This window comes from Cydia fagiglandana, chromosome 5 (genome assembly GCF_963556715.1).
Source record: "Cydia fagiglandana chromosome 5, ilCydFagi1.1, whole genome shotgun sequence".
Classification (NCBI taxonomy): domain Eukaryota; kingdom Metazoa; phylum Arthropoda; class Insecta; order Lepidoptera; family Tortricidae; genus Cydia; species Cydia fagiglandana.
In genome coordinates this window covers 12769520-12787698 of record NC_085936.1, presented here as the reverse complement: position 1 = coordinate 12787698, position 18179 = coordinate 12769520, and the positions used below count along the sequence as shown (strand labels likewise).

General features: G+C 37.2%; 1 protein-coding gene across 2 annotated transcripts in view; it reads right to left on the bottom strand.

Annotated features, from left to right (window-relative positions):
- Window positions 1–18179, bottom strand: part of LOC134664503 (A disintegrin and metalloproteinase with thrombospondin motifs 1-like) — a 71963-nt gene that overhangs the window by 50115 nt on the left and 3669 nt on the right. The window lies entirely within an intron of this gene.

Below are 18179 nucleotides of genomic sequence, written 5' to 3'. Positions count from 1 at the left end.
ATAAACGTCTTGTCGACAGTCTAAAGAGTCGAATTGATGTTTGATGAGGAAAATCAAGCTCCGTCGTTAACCAAAATCAACCGAACAAAACTGATTTAATGTCAAAAGGTGAGGCTCGAGGACGAGCTCCACCTAACACCGAAGATCTGATTCCGACGACTTCCCATGCGAGCACGAGAGGCCAGAGGCGGAGCTGCGAGTATTAAGCATACAGCTTAGAATCGAACGCAAAGTGTGAGCTTGGCTGACGGCCGAATGCCTGGAGCGCCGATTGCGGTGCGCTTCTGTGCAGGCCGAAGACCAAGTTGCAAGAGAGCAGAGCTTAGATTGAACTAGTGGTCAGGTGTAAGCAAGTCCGAAGATCGATAAAGACCGAGGCCATAATGTTAAAAACTTAGGCGCATTCGTGCGAGGCCAAAGGCCGTGCTGCAGTGGAGCTAAGATCGGACAAAAACCAATGACCAAGCATTTTAAAAGCGAGGCCGAAAGTTGAGCTCCACACAGTGCCGAAAACTTGGAGGTTCAGATACTGGCATACTTCCATGCGAGCGATGCTAGGTCAAAGATAGATGGCCAAGTTTAAATGAGACCCGTTTCCGTTTCCGACGCCCTTCCGTGCGAAGCCAACGGCCAGACCTTTGGACGTGAAAACGCTTAATATCTGGAATTAACCCCTTTATACACCTTTTAAAAACATTCAACCATGCTTGCAATGGTTTATTTCGCGGTGCATTCACGCGGATGAGCTAACTAGCTGGCAGAATTTGTAATTTTATTGTCCTAAGACTAGTAGCGCGGTTATTATCTACCAGAGAGAAAAGTTTGAATTTACCTTCAATATTTTTGAATGTCTATAAGCTATTCAGAATGGCGCGTTAAAGATCTAAACTAGGTAAAATATATATTATCTGAACCTGAAAGTAGTAGTATCTAACAAGGTCACGCCGATGCCACGCCGATAGCGCAGCGTCGGCGGCGGCGGCGCGAAAATTTCGTCGGCGGCGGCGGCGCGCCGGCGCGGCGCTCATATCTAGCGAGGATAAATGATAAATGGGATTACATCCGAAAATTGTGTGTTCCCATTTGTCCCCAGCCCGATAAGGGGGGAAAAAATGGGAAATATTTACTCTCAAATCCTGTTCCATCTGTTCCCTGCGGGAATAAATGGGAATACTTCCAAAAATTGTGTGTTCCCATTTGTCCCCGCCCCGAAAAGGTGGGAAATATTTACATGCATTCCATTTACGTACAAAAATGTCCCCCTGTCAACTTTCAATCGAGATTTAATCGATAATTTATTCGATTAATATTCAGATGAATGCAATTTCAATCTATGTTAGGTCGACTAAATTAATCGCGATTAAAATATGAGGATTAACTTTTTTTTATTCCACGGCATGGCTCTTACACTTTGAGAATATCTGAAAACGAATGAACACAAGGAGCCATTTTGCAAATCCAGTAACTTTGTTATTACTTTTGACAGCGCGTGTCATGTGTCAACACAGAGTCGACACAAAGTCGAAACATTGCGACTACTTTGTGACTGCAATATTTCTCAGCCTTAAACCATATTTATACATCATAATTAACAAGTTTCGTAGTATGTAAAGCGTTATTTCTGTTATTTAAGTATAGTATACGCATCGAAGTACTAAAAATGCATCAAATAATATAGTTATGAACACAGGCACTGAGAAGTAAACAATTTCATTTCCGGCTAAACTAAAACAATGTGGTGGCGCGTTGATTATATTACACTTAGTTTATCAAATCACTCGAGCAGTTTAATTCCCCATAATAATTTAAGTCCTATTGTAATATAAATGCAAACAATATATAATTACGTCTTGTAATCCGTTTTAGAGATGGCGTATTAATGTCACTTATTTTTATTTAAGCATTTTCCCATCTGACAGTTTCCATTTGACAGGAACAAAATGAACGAATGAATGAATGATTTTGGCATAAAGTAGTCGCAAACCCGAAACAATGTGTGCACACGGCGACCACACTTTATGTCACTTTGTGTCATGTGTCGACCCTTCCCCATTTCTGGTAACTGTGTCGACACGGCGACGACTCTGCGACTGGAATTGTGACCGAAACAGACGGTGTCGACACAAGATGTGTCAACACCGCGTCGTAACGGCGACTAGAAATGGTTGTATGGGCATGTCCACTTCCATGACAAAATATTGATAAAAGTCCCTTTTATAAGGGGATATATTATAAAAGTAACGTTAATTTACGTAACCCAAAGCAGGCGTGGCTCACTCCGCGATTTCGTCGCTTTGCTACAGGTAGCTAAAAGTACATCCGTTCGACCCCAATTTTGGGATTTGCCATAAGCCGCGCGTGGCGCTGTCGCCACCTAGCGGCCATATCTGTGCTGATCGTGACAGACGCGTTTCCTATTTAACATACCTACTAAAGTACTAGAAGCCTTTTTTGCTGTCATAGCATAGCAACAGTAGGTACCTAAGCGAGATGCCTCGTTAAGCGTTGCAGTAGTAGCTAGTAGCATTAGTGTTGCCAAAGTATGGAAATATCCTGATGTAATAGATATTACTGAGTTTCAAAATTACCCCTTTTTAATTAATAATTATTAAAAATAAACTATTTAGTAGTACTAGTACTAGTTAGTAGTACTACATAAGAAGAAAATGGAGTTTCTGAGTTCCGATTGTATCCGATTCAATCCCAGATTACAAACTATATCACTGAAATCAAGCATCAGTAAACAAAAATCCTTTCATGTTTACCTAGGACCACTTCTCGGTCCTCATTAATTGAAGCAAATGAAGCTAATTACGCGTGAAGAGAGCCGAGAGGCCGGCTTTGACATGAGTAATTACCGAACAGAATTTATTGCCAAGCAAAACTGAACCTTGTCAACAATAAAATTAGTGACAGTTGAGGTACAGGAATATTTTCCAGCGGGATATTCATTCTTGAAATTATACATTTTATACTTGATTTTTTTTAATATGAAAACGAATGGCTTTTGTTAAAGAAACCTAAGAAATTACCTGGCAGAGCTTAAATAATAACAATACCTATTTATTAGACGCTTCAGGCAAAATACATTAAAATGTTGAGTTAGCTCATTTGCTGAAAGCAATTTTGAAATTTGCGTCCCCATTCTACCATCGGAATTTTAGACGCACGGCCGGTTTCCATCCTTACTTGGTAGATATTCCACCAATTGGCACGAAGCGCTTTGCTTCTACTTTCCTTATGCGCACTGCCAAGGAATGGAATTCCTTGCCGGCGTCTATATTTCCGTGTTCTTATAACCCGGCAACCTTCAAATCAAGAGTGAACAGGCACCTTCTGGGCGAGCTCGCTTCATCGTAGGCCACGTCTACGCCTCGGCTAGTCTGTGGCCATGAGTAAGCCCATTCATAATTAAAAAAAAAAGACAATAATAGTCAAAGAAAATATGAGAAGCATTTAAGAATGGATTTTTTTTATTTGTGGCTTTGTTTGTAGGTGACTGAAATTTTTTTATAAGTTGGTGAATATGCAGCGTATAGTCAGCCAAGAAAGTGGTCTACCACTTTTCGACTCTATCATCTGATTGATAGAGTCGAAAAGTGGTAGACCACTTTCTTGGCTGACCGTACAGCAATTCTAGATTGGTAAAATAAATAAAAGGATGTTTCTGTTCGAATTTAAACTGTCGTGAGTCATACTCAAAAATGTCGTGAGAGAAACCGTAAAATTAGCTCGAAATCTCAAGGATTTAAGGTAGTTTCCTCAAAAGATTCAAATTTTATTCAGCTCTGTACACCTACTCGGAAATGGCACATCACTATTCCAACACGTGGTAATTGTAAGATAAATCGTCTAGTTAAACATATTTCTTTGAGTCATCCGACCCGCTTCATCGCTTAACGACGCTGTTAAATTTAGAACGGCTATAAACTAGCCGAGGTTTTACCCTTTATGTCCCGCGGTAGGTAAACATCCCATATATGTGAAGTAAATCATTTTAATCATTCCAGGCTGCGCTAGCATGGCCGTATAGAGTTAGAGGTAAGGATGTTATTCAGCATGCGTCTCAAAATCTAGAGCGTCCAAATAACCTGAAATAATTTAGCCATAGATATGTAGGATTATTGTTGAAGTTAATTCGTAACGTAAATATATAGGGGGTAAAACGCTTAGGTTACGAGCTTACAAGATACTTTGTTTTTTTAATTAGCCATAAAAGCATCATAATCAATGTCATTTAAAAAAAAGTATACTTTGCGAAAAAAGGCCTAATATTAATTTGATATACTTTTATCTGGATGACGTCATAACCCAATTTAAAAAGCAAGAGCGTTTATGTAACGTTTTATGTTTATAGAGCACTTATTTAATTGTAATAATCGTGTGACCGGTGTAATAAGTAAGTACATGCTAGTTTCGCATCTTAAGAGGCCCACATATAGTGGTCCACCTGAGGTGATAGCTCGCCTGCCTAACGCTGTAGGAATAACAACATGGCATTGTAACTAGGGCGAGTACACTCGACTTAGAGACATGTAAATATCGCAGAGATAATCTGCCTGGCTGCAGACACTACTGTCGGTTAGGTAATGAAGATAAGCGTATACGTCGTGTCTCTATCCTAAATGTTGATGCTTACTTAAATAATTAAACGATCTGCCGTATTCGAACTTCAAGGTATTCACAAGAGACGACAAGTACTAGACCCATTCTAGATACGTTATGGTTTAGATATCAACTAGTTCTCTTTTGCAGCGCAATTCGATCTATTAGATGTGAATTGGATCTATAATCGTTCAAGAGTAAGTCCAGAATCGCGCAAATGTGAAATTTGACAGGTTAGATCTTAACCATATCGTTATCGTATCTTGGTGATGTCTAATAGATGTCTATTTCAAAATCCGAATCGAGCGCGATGATTATGTACACAAGTATATTAGCTCCTGTGAGAATTATACATACAGAAGATAATATATACTATTTGTAATAATGTCATTATCATTCAATAATCTTGGAAAATGTGGAATTACAGTTAAGTAGGCACTTGCTTTGCAAATGGCCCACTGTCTGCCCATGTGAGATAGGTATAGGTATATATAATATCTCAAGTCGGGATCTCTATTTAATAAATACATATTATTATCACAAATCCTCGGTAGACGCGCGCTCAGACTTAATAAATATAGAGAAAATAGGTCGGTAAAAATGATGGATATATTTATTTAGTTATTTATTATACAAAAAGTTACAACTTTTTTGTTAAAGTAAAGACAATGCTCCACAAAACTAATGCCTAACTTAATATTGAAATAGCTAGATATCGTGAAACAAAGAAATATCATTCGCTCACGGATTGTATGTATTTTGCACACTGATTTGATAGCCACGTGGAGAAAATCCAGGCCGAGCCCGAAACCCCTCAGGCAAATTATCACTTTCGATCGTGACAAGACTACGTAATGTCGAATATTTTTGTGTGAATCCCTGAAAAGGACATAAAAACAGGGTACATTGAGCCCGAAAAAAACGGACAAGTATGTATTACCTGCTACGGTTGATTGGATTCTTCGCCTAAAGCAGGCCACTGACGAGCCTTCCAAATGGATGCCGTTTCAATGGATTCATCCAAATGGACGGCATCCTAATATTAAACATTGTACGTTTTTGACATTCACGGACCGATTCTGGATTGCAGCCACGCTATTTGGACTGTTGGAAGGCTCGTCAGTGGCTACCTTTAGTGACAGATGACCGCAACGCAACGGAAATACATTTGCGGGACGCCATGTGAACCTCGAAAGGTCCGGACATGTGTGGAAGTAATGTTATTTTTAAATATGAGTATCGAGTAGAACGCGGTATCGAACACAAATATGCCATTTTACTTGCTGACCGAACTCGGGCGAGGTCGATTCTGTCGAAGAACCAGTATAAAGTGCATGTGGTTAGTTTGTTACGTACCAACGGATCTCGAAGTTCCTACTCTAGTGATCCAATTTTCTAGATTAGCTTGTAACTTTAGGACTCGACTTAATAACCTTTTCTGATTCTAGACATTAAATACGGATCTTTTTTTTCAACTTGTAGGTAACTTTCTTTTGTATGTCCGAGTCCCTACATTCCTGAGTAAATATTTTTTTTCAACTTTTTAGGGTACCTCAAAAGGAAAAAACGGAACCCTTATAGGATCACTCGTGCGTCTGTCTGTCTGTCTGTCTGTCTGTCCGTCCGTCACAGCCAATTTTCGCCGGAACTACTGGACCAATCAAGTTGAAATTTGGTACACATATGTAAGTTTGTGACCCAAATACGTAGACAAATGAATTTTAAACATGGAAGCCACTTTTGGGGGGTAAATGAAAAAATTAATAAATAAAAATTTTCAAACTATATCATGTTACATATCAAATGAAAGAACTTATTGTAAGGATCTCAAATATATTTTTTTTATAATTTTCGAATAAACAGTTTAGAAGTTATTAGTCTAAAATTTTGAAAAAAATACATAAAATAGGTCTATACCTATAGATGACAGGAAAACCTATTAGAAATGTACAGTCAAACGTGAGTCAGACTTAATTACAGTTTTTGATCCGACCCCTACGGATTTTTTAAAGAGATTTCACTCACGTTTCACATAAAAAATACATTGTTAAAAATTGTGTAATATACGGAACCCTTGGAACGCGAGTCCGACTCGCACTTGGCCGGTTTTTTAATAACGTATCTTCACCAGTACAATTGCGATATCTACAGTGAACATTGAAAAAATCTACAATCGTTATCTGCCAGTGCCTATTATCTGCCAATCGTAGGCAGATAGGCAGTAGCCTAGTAGCGGTAGACCGGTCGAATACTCAGAGCACAATTTTCGTTTTTTTATGTTGGCGGTAGGCCAGAGAAGTACAGAGTTACCTACTTCTATTTCGATGGTACGTTTAGAAATGTAGCTATGATACGGTATTTTTGTCAGAATTTTACAGTCTCTTAGACTGACATGAGTCGAGATTCCTTGCCATGACTTGCGCGCAACGCAAGTCAGTTCTTCTAGTTTTGATTCCCAATTTTACTAGTCCTTAATATACATATATTATAAACTTCTCTCGCGCAACCATAGGATCACTTAGCCTGCACACGTGCGAATCTAGTTTGAGTTGAAGCCCGCAAAATAACATAAGTTACTGAACTATTTAATGACTAAACTTATATCTGGGATTGCTTATCTTTAACTGACTAAATATTAAACTTACTTCGTTTGCATCTATCCTCTGTATTTAGAGGTTGTACATGTGGAAATTGTAAAATTATCAGCAATTTAGCCCTGTAGAAAACATTTGATACTGAGGCATAATTTGGAGATTTACAGAAAAATGTCGGACACTTAACGCTATTTTTAACACTACTGATAAAGATAAAGCTAAGAAGCGTAACGTTTGATAACTTACCTTTAAATTCAACGGTAGGTACCTATATCATACCTACAGATTTTTACAGCTTACTGGAGTGCCTATTAGCTGCCATACGCGTCACATTACCGACGTTAGATATTTTTTTAGATATTCTCTTTATTTCTTCTTTCTTTTCTTATACGTTTTCTCTGTATTTAAACAGAACTTGCGTTGTGTTGTGTGAACAGGACTTGTTTTGTGTTGTGTCTTTTGTTGTTTTGTTTGTGTTGTGTTGTGTTGTGTTTGTTGTTTTTTATGTTGTGTACTTAAGTTGGGGCACCGACCGTACTTATACTTTGTATTTTTTTTACCGCAAACATCCACTAAATCCTTATTTTGTAATCTCGATTATATTAAGAATGGTTACCTACGCCCAGTGCCTTTTACATTAAGCACAATTCCTCAACTTTCTATCTGTAGCCCTCAAATCCCAAAAACGACAGATATGTATTTACTTTTTTCTTATAATAATCATCAAAATATGTTAAAGCCTGACCAAATTATTAAGTATCATTGATACGCATTCATCTGCAACTCTGCATAAGTCAGCTACCCGTCCACTTCTTATTTTAAACCCAGATGTGAAACAGATGCGTCGCACAACTTACCCCTAAACTTCAATTGAGATGAGCAAAGATAGACTGTGCATGGCATTTACACTTCTTTGTAGACATCAGATCCCAGACCCTTATATTTTGAATATAAATTCAGATCTGAGCTTAACAGTGTAAAGGTAATAAAGCCACTCAGCGGTTGCAACCATGCAGGTTTGACTTAACCTGTGGACTTAACTCAGATAATTGGAGAGTCAATTGCGCGGTGATTTTGAATAGATTTCTAGTGCACTTATTTAATTTCTACTTGGTTACTGAATAAATAGAAATTAGCGAAACCTTATGAGAAATATAACAACCATAATAGTTATCTACTTCTTACCAACCGTCTGAAAGTCTCGAAGAATTCGAGAATATGTTTTACTGGTCTCTGTATTCACTAATGCCGCGGGCTAGTATTCCCAAACCTTGCCGAGCTTCTGCAAACCGCCCAAAAGACCGGTATTTTGATCCCCGATTTTGTAAAAGTACTAGCGAACTCAAAATGATGGTAGGTACCACACTGACTTTTAACGAAGTACTCGTCTATTTAGCTCTGTAGAGGGCTTACCGCGGCTATTTCATTCGTCGTTCGTCTATTTGCCTCTCTATCGTTGGATAATATGCAAGAGCGGTAGACGAAGATAGCGATATTTCGTTTTTCTATGTTCGCGGCAGGTCGACGTTCATAGGGTAATTAGAACGCCGACGCTAAGTAATACGATGCAACTCCATAAACTTGGCTAAGTAACTGCATTTAAGTAAGTATCCTTGTTTTATAGTAAAATAATAGTAAATAAAGTTTGCAGTATGCCTCTAAGATATAACCCATTTTTTAGTAAGGTCCTTAGCTTTAAATACCTATAGCTGCACAATGATGATTATGATGCCTACCCAATAACCACACAATAGGTAATTGTTAACCCTTTTTTCCTATTTATTCGTAATACGACTATTTAGCGCAAAGGAACTCCCTTATACTGCATCAATTTAAGGATTAAAACCATGGCATAATACAATAAATATATTAAAAAATGCTTTACGTACACTATTAGTGAATATAAACGTAGATACATACGCGTAACCTTGCATATCGAGAATCGAGATCAATCGGCCCGAACTAATCGTACAGAAATAGACCAAAGAGATGCGGTTACTGTCCATTGAGCAACGGACCTGAATTCTTATTCCTTTTTCCGTAAAGATTCTCTTTGCCTGTCCAAAAAGACGCTGACAACCTATTGAATATTTTTATGATAGGAATATTTTTCTCAGAGTACCTAGCTTTCTCTGCTTGTTAAGACTGTTCGTTTTCGTTTATGTGAGCACTTCTTTTGAGGAATAAGCCAACTGGACGGACGGGATGCTATTGACGATGGAGCTGCTAGCTTTTCTGTTTGCACGAAGTATGCAAAGCAGATGGAATTCGTTTGATTACGGTGTAGATTTTTCAGGTTATAAGATGTTTAATCCCAGTTGAAATCTTTGAATGGAGTTCTTATTGTCCCCAAAATAGGTTTTATGTAGGGAATGCAAATCGGTTATTTTTTGTATAGAAATAACCGCGGTTTCGGTTAAAAACCGATTATTTCCATACAAAAAATAACTGATTTGCATTCCCTAGTTTTATGGTTAGGTACAAAGATCAATTTTAGATATATATACCTACTTATTTTAGATTTTGCTTTTCTCTTACTTCACGCTCCCGCAGTGGATTTGTGGTACAAAAGAGTGCCTAATACCTACAGGTCTTTTAAATTCGGAGATGCCATTACGGGATTGTAATTTTAATAATTTAGATTTAAAAAATATTAAATAAAAAAATAAATAGTCAAAAAATAAAACATGCGTCATTTCTAACCTCATTTGTTTACCTACATGCCTAGGAAAAGCTATATTTCAATATCCATACACACGTACGCCACAGACATCTGGGGCCCATTTCTCGAACGGTATTAGTCTAAATATTATTAGTATGTTGTCATGGTAACCCATACGATTAGACAGTTCGTGGACTAATAATATTCCTTAGTCTAATACTGTCCGAGAAATGGACCCCAGCACTTATATTTCGTAGTAAGATAGAATGTTTTATATCGAACATAAACTGGAATCAATTTAAATACATGTCGTAAACACATAGCTCTTATTAAATTAAATGGTAGTAAAGAACCAGTTACAGGCTGATATTTATTTTATAGGTAGCCAATATGGCTACATAAATTACTGCTAAGTAGTGGCATTTATATTAACGTAAACCCGATTTTGTAAACATAGTTAAATCCACTTAACAATATACATACTTATTTAAATATATTACTGTAGTGTTAGTGTTAAAAACAATATAGCTACCTACTCGTACTTATAAATAAAACAAGGTAGGTGCTATAATTAACCTAACTCAAAGGAATCAAAATTACTAAATTATATTTTCATATTCAACTTAGCAATCGTACGGGCTAGAGATTGTAACATAATTATGTACAATCGACATGTGATATGTCGTAACGAAAAAAAGTGCTCAAAATACCCGAAAGTGTACTCTTACGCTTTTACAGTAATGTGTTTAGTTATTCATAAGCAACTTGCTCGATTATGGTAAATGTGATGGTAACTGGCATGCCAGTGGCAGATATTTTTGGGTCGTTTTTTCATCCGCTAATTACCTAGGTATATTGTTGCTTTCCGTACCTGTACCTACGCGATCTTTTTTTGCATCTATCCTTAAATTGGCTCTTGCCATCTTCTTTTATAGTCTTTTAGTCACTATCCATGAAGTTGTTGGCAAGTTTTTAAATTATTTATTTCACACTTTTGTTCAACATGCATATATATGATGTCACTAAACAAGTTGAAGTATGTTTATTTATGATTACTTACTAGAAGTTTTAACACAGTAGTGTGATGTTATTCAAAATATTCTGCCTGATCTACCTGCCGATATTTATGAATCATACCTACGTTTACTTCGAACATTATATGCTTAAAATCTTGAGGCTATGTATGAATTGAAATTTGAAAACATATATTTTACTTCTTAACTGTTATATTTAATGTGCTTACAAAGTTAAAGAAGTGTGAATATGCCCACAAATTATTGCAGGTTTATCATCGGCCTAAGCCTAACTACTAATTATCATATCGTTTATAATGAATGCCTTAGTTCTAACAGAACTTGTTACACTATGCTGTAAACTCGCCAAGTTAATGGCGAAATTTTCATTGAAAACGATGAAAGGGCTAGTTTTACGATAATTATCAACATCTTAAGTCCTTTTTCCAATTAGATAATAATATGTAAAATGTATTAAACCTACCTTTGCCGCAATGAGTAACTTTAGGTTATTGTTAGGGTCCTTAATGGTTCCAATTATTCTCCCAACTAATAAACCGAGTTCATTATCGTTTCAGGCGAGTTGATCTGAGTCACCCAGTAAAATATATCCTTCCCACGGAAAATATTAACTAGTTCTGTAAGCATAGATAGTTGTTTAAAGCGACAATGTTATGGCAAATCCACTGCCCTTTTGTCACCAAACATTAAATATTGTGACGGGTAAATCTGTGCAAGAATGGTTACCTAAATGATCTTGAGTTCACGTTTCACTGGTTATTTCATTAACACGGCTTGGTCATTGTGAGCTATGAAAGTGCAGAGGGCCTATCGCGAACCACGTTCGACGTGCTGCCTCTCTGTCGCACTTATAAATTCGTACGTAAGTGTGACAGGGAGGCAACACGTCGAACGTGGTTCGCGGTAGGCCCTCAGAGCCCGATCGTCGCCGTTTACTGACTGAACTGGCCAAGTGCTAATTAGAGTGCAAAGGGTTCTTTGTTGGCTCACATCGATGAACAGACTCTAAATCAGTGACCGGGAATTCCTTCGGGTTAACTACGTATGTAGCTCCAATCATGTATCTGTAGTGGTAGGATGCAACCATGTGGAAATTTAGTGTACTATTTGATTCGACTTTTATACCAATATCCTTCTAATGTCCAAGGTCCTTCCTATAGTTCTTTTTCAGTTCGATACAATTTTAACCATATTTAATTGGAACAGTCGATTTTTTTTATTTCATAAAATTTTCTAAAAAATATAATCCAATTCTAATACCTGGACACTAGATTCTAATTTCAGTGGCAAATTTTGGGTTTTTCATTTGTATGGCGGGGCCTTAGGAGGATATAAATAAATAATATATTTTAGGTACAATATAAATAACTTGCTATCATCATAACTGTTACCATCAAAGGATTTGACTCCCATAGTTGTAAAAGTATACAAATAAACCGCCACTAACAGGCCGTCGCAGTCCTCCCGGTCATACCGTGTGTCCTGATCGGTATGAATTGTACACATTTACGACGATCTTCATTAATATTATACTTACATTTACATGTTTTTTGTATTGATTTCTAACTAATATGGCCACCTTAAGCTATAAACTAGGTACATAGTGCAAAGGCAAGAGACGGTCGTTAGGCGTGATCAAGGACAGGAACAGACGGAACCAACGGGCCCGGAATTGTGGTCACGCCCGCGGTCACACAAAGGCTTGGCAGGCACCATATTGTCACTGCTTAAACAGCACTGACGAGTCTTCAGTTTAGGTGAACCAGTAAAAGGAAGACGTTGAGATCTAAAACAATATTGCTCTGTCGCGGAATATCCCAATGTTACCGGACTTTTCTCCACTTCTCAGCGCTTTCCTGGTAGCATTCTATTCTTTCACTTTTGTTAGAATCATAACAAACCACGAAATCAATTGCATGCCAAAAGAAGTGCGGGTAGTTTGAAAAACTCGCGCGGCTATTAGAAGATGTTGATGACAATTTTAGTCAGTGTTCTCCGAGACCATGGGGTCAACGCCGTCCTCAAAATGTCACAGGTAAATCTTAAAACTTAAATACGCGATTAAGTCCCGTTGTGCAATTTAATAATGTTTAAAAATCGTGAAAGTTTAAATCAGTCAGCCTAAAGAACTCCAAAGTCTGGTGGAAGCGGTTGGAAACCTAATATAAAAATAATCACGGGCTCTCATTTTTGGAAAAAAAAACCGGGCAAGTGCGAGTCGGACTCGCGCACGAAGGGTTCCGTGCCATAATGCAAAAAATAAAACAAAAAAAAAGCAAAAAAAAAAGGGTCACCCATCCAAGTACTGACCACTCCCGACGTTGCTTAACTTTGGTCAAAAATCACGTTTGTTGTATGGGAGCCCCATTCAAATCTTTATTTTATTCTGTTTTTAGTATTTGTTGTTATAGCGGCAACAGAAATACATCATCTGTGAAAATTTCAACTGTCTAGCTATTACGGTTCGTGAGATACAGCCTGGTGACAGACGGACGGACGGACGGACAGCGAAGTCTTAGTAATAGGGTCCCGTTTTACCCTTTGGGTACGGAACCCTAAAAAACGACTGACCTTATGACCTTCCAAGTTTCCAACCCAGACGGGGAAGGGATATTATCATCTTTATCAGGCCTCATAGGGATTACCTAGTACATTTTTTTACTTGAATGCTTATTGCTTAATCGTGCATTTAATAGCATCGTCCGAGATCACAATTAGACTGGAAACACTCGGCGAGCGATGACAATAAAGGGCCAGCAGCATCCGACGTCGACAGACGACCCTGGGACGCATTTAAAGCTTAATGGAAACCAAACAATGAATTCTAATTAAATTCACATATCACCCGACTAAGGATACAAAGGGCCTGCACTGCAATTACACTTCCTCTAATATTTGCCAAGAAACGTGTTATTGTTTCGAGGCCGTTGTTTTAAACTTTTAGTACGTCACTAAACTGTTTACATGAGATGTTGAAACAATATGTTTATGAAACGAGTAAGTTCGTGACAAGCGCTCAAAATTGTACTCGTCGACGTGAATACAATGTAGACGTGCGCGCCGCCGCGGCGCGCCGCCGCCATAAGGAGTCAGCGCGCAGCCGCCGCCGCCGGTAGTTTAAAATTCGCGCAGAGACAAAGCCCGCAAGAGTACAAATTTAAAATCAAATGGACATAAAGCGCGTGCGACGTGCCTAGCTTTAGCGTTCCGACTGTTCAGTTTTTTTTTAATTTATTGCTTTATTTATTTTAACCCTTAAATCAATAACGTCCACTATAATGGACATCCCAAGAAAAGAATTCTGCACCAAATATTAAAGCATAGCGTTACTTTCCTCTGGTAGCGTACTTACACTACCAGGAAGCTACTACTACTACTAATGCTACTTGAATGATATGTTATTTTTAAGTATGAGTATATAAGAAAATATTGGGAACCAGTGTGAACATAATCTTTTTGTCAAAGTCCTACAGAACGCAGAACTTGCAAGGAAGCATCCAACTGACTGACATTTTACCCAAATTTAATTTTTTTTATATTACGGTATTAAGCAGCATTAAAATAAAATGTGCAATAGGTTACTAAATGGTCTGTTTATTACGTGGCAATATGAATTACATAAAAATGTTTTTTGTTTATGGGTAAAACAAGTGTAAAAAGTGTAATGTCCAGTATTTTGCCCGTTGTAATCGACAACACGGCACTTTTGCTAAGTCCAATATGTTAGACGTTGCCAAGTATGCGCGGAGTAAAATTATTAATTTTTCTGGTAGTTTTTGTGGTAAATAAATTAAATAGAGGGATGTTAGGTGTTTCAAAACATTTTAAAAAGTAATGAACCAAATAAATAAAAAAAATATTTTTATGGATTTTTTCCCTGTGGATGTGGTGTGTGAGTGTGTGTGTGTGCGTGTTTGTTTGTTTCCTGTTTGTGTGTGGATTTGTTTTCATCAAGAGACAGACCCGATTTCATTTGAGAAATTTGTTAGGAAAATATTGATAAAATTTTCCTAGCATAACCCTCTGTTTGATTTAATGTTAAATAAATGACGTCAATGACTGGTAAAATTTTGCCACCTACGAGCTATAAAGTTATTCCAAAAATATAAAAATAATAGGTTTTACTTCAATTCGTTACATAAGTTGATATTATCAGTAAGTTTATTTCTAATTAAAAAATGCTATTATTCTATATTTATTATAAAAAACATGAATTAGACTAAAAAAACCTTATGCACATAAAATAGGTAGTCTATACTCGGCAACGTCCAAAATACTGGACGTCTTTTCATTACGCGGCGTATCTTTTTATTTACACCGATCCTGGCAACGTCCAACATAATGGCATACGTTTTTTTTTTCATGATATTTCTACAATAAACCAAAAAAATTATGTAACACAGTTTTTTTGAGATTTTTCCCGTGTTGATTTAAGAGTTAATCTTGGTTTCTCATTATATGTATATTGAAAAGTTGAAAATCCCACGCCGCCGGCGTTACGCCGCCGCCGTGGATTTTTTCGTGGCGCGCCGCCGCCCGATTTTTTTCGACCGGCGCGCACGTCTAATACAATGTATTTGCAAAGGCAGACTCCAGCCAAAACCTCACTTAGGTTAAATTTGGCTCGATTTAAAAAAATCACGAAAAATGTTTGTTAGGGTTCCGTGAAAACGGAACCCTTATGGATTCGTCATGTCTGTCTGTCTGTCTGTCTGTCCGTCCGTATGTCACAGCCACTTTTTTCCGAAACTATAAGAACTATACTGTTAAAACTTGGCAAGTAGATGTATTCTGTGAACCGCATTAAGATTTTCACACAAAAATAGAAAAAAAAACAATAAATTTTGGGGATTTAGCATACTTAGAACTAAAACTCAAACATTTTTTTTTCATCAAACCCATACGTGTGGCTATCTATGGATAGGTCTTCAAAAATGATATTGAGGTTTCTAAATATCATTTTTTTCTAAACTGAATATTTTGCGCGAGAGACACTTTCAAAGTGGTAAAATGTCCCTCCCCCCTGTAACTTCTAAAATGAGAGAATGATAAAATAAAAAAAATACGAGTATATGATGTACATTAACCAGCAAACTTCACCGAAAATTGGTTTGAACGAGATCTGTAAGTAATTTTTTTAATACGTCATAATTCGTAAACCGCAATTTTATTATGTTACTTGCTACTACGGAATCCTTCATGGGCGAGTCAGACTCGCACTTGGCCGCTTTTTTTTTCATTTCATTTCAGGTATGTATCAATAAAAGGACATGGAGGGTTCCATGTCCTTTTAATACCTCGGCAGTATAATTCGAGCGATGTCACGAGCAAAATTTTAATCAGAAATATATTTTCAGAGTAATTGAGGTAATAAAACGTTTAAACCCGTGCGATATCCTTATCTTCCGTTCAGATATACATATAAAGGTTTTATACACTTTTTTAAGCAGATTCGGCGAATTGTTCGACGAACGCTAGTACATTCTTCTGTTCGCGAAAATGGTCATTAGGTACAAGTGAATACCTTAAGTCTATACTTAAGTCTATCGGCACGGCATCTTGTTTTAATAATGCAAAACGCCTCTTATAAAATGCCAATGCATGATATGTTAAATATACCCGAATTTAGTATGAATAAATTTCTCATGCTATTTCAAGCGTCACATACACCTACTAAGGCATGTAGTGGTCTCATTTTAGAGCACACGTGCTGTTTTGGAATATGAGACGTAGTTGTGTCATAGAGTGGATTTCGATTTTAAAAACCAATCCTTGATTTGATATTGACATTATATTACTCTCTGTACATCGCGCTCGAACCTATACGAGTACATTAAGATGACCTAGATGCACTGAAAGGTAAACGTAAGCTCATGTGGCAAACCTCTTAACTCTAATCGAAGGAGATAGGAGTTTTACCGACAATATCTAAAGTTTCGAACCTTAAAGGAGCCGACGATTAATATAATATCAAATCAACATGAGATGTTTCAAAAATGTATGTTGCTCATAATCATATTACTCCAAGAGTAGGTTCCTAGTAAATTCTTAATGGGATGCTGATAGTTAGCCCGTTTTCTGGAAAACAGATACTTGAGAGAATTTATAATAAAAACTGTGTGATAATCTGATAAATGATAATGTATAATCCTTGCTTTTTTACATTTCTTCAAACTTTTCACATCAATTCAAAAACTCTAACTATGCCTGAAGTTACGTTGCATGAGATTAAGAATGGAAATGAAGCTTTCTTAATGGGACTTAGGACTAAAAACTTTTGCAATTGAATTTATATCGAGAAAGTTTCAAAGGAAATTGGCCACTGATGTCGCATTCAGCGGGCCATCCTAAAAGGGACGATGGGGGCCCATTTAAAGAGGGCTGATTTTTTACTGGAAGCCTATTGAGATAGGTAGTAATTTCTTGTTATCAAAAGGTTATCGATATAACCTCCTCCTCCTGTCTTTTGTTATTCTGTGAAATGTTCATATAATTATTACTAATGAAGAACGATGCAGATGTTACTTAATATACAGATTCAGGAAACATTATGTTATCGTCCTCCTCTCCTGCGGGTGCAGCACGGTTCCATTTTTATCGACTATAACTATGCGCATCCCTTTCGCACTAACATACTTGTTAGAACGTGACAGGCATGGTGACAAGCGATAAAAACGCGACCGTGCTACGCCGCCTGGTCGCATTCTCAACCGGTTCAAGTAAAATTTTGTGAGAAGGTTCGATTATATAAATAATTATATAGAATTTTTGGGCGATTCAGTTTTTCGATTTTTTTAAACCGCCACAAAAAGTTATGTGTCATGTGGGCTTGTGAGGTCTACATCTACAGCTACATGCTACATAGAACCACTATAGTATTACATATAATGAAAGGATACTGAAGCTACTATAACTACTGTACAAACGGTTATCGGCATGTAGTGTTCATAACTACGAGTATTTATATTTATTGATAGGTACAGATTATCTTTTCAAATGTTTATTTTTAGTTGGTGTCTAGACTGCATGGTCAATGGATAGAACAAGAATAAGTCAATAATGATGTAATTTCTTCAAGAGTGCAGAGTGCTATCAATTATGATATTGACCTCATTTCTAACATCTTAATTTAAATTCCAGATTAGGGTATACTTGCAATGTAATTCACTGACAAAGCACCATCTGTTAAAATATATCTAATATCCATTTATTAGGGTTCCGTACCTCAAAAGGAAAAAACGGAACCCTTATAGGATCACTCGTGCGTCTGTCTGTCCGTCTGTC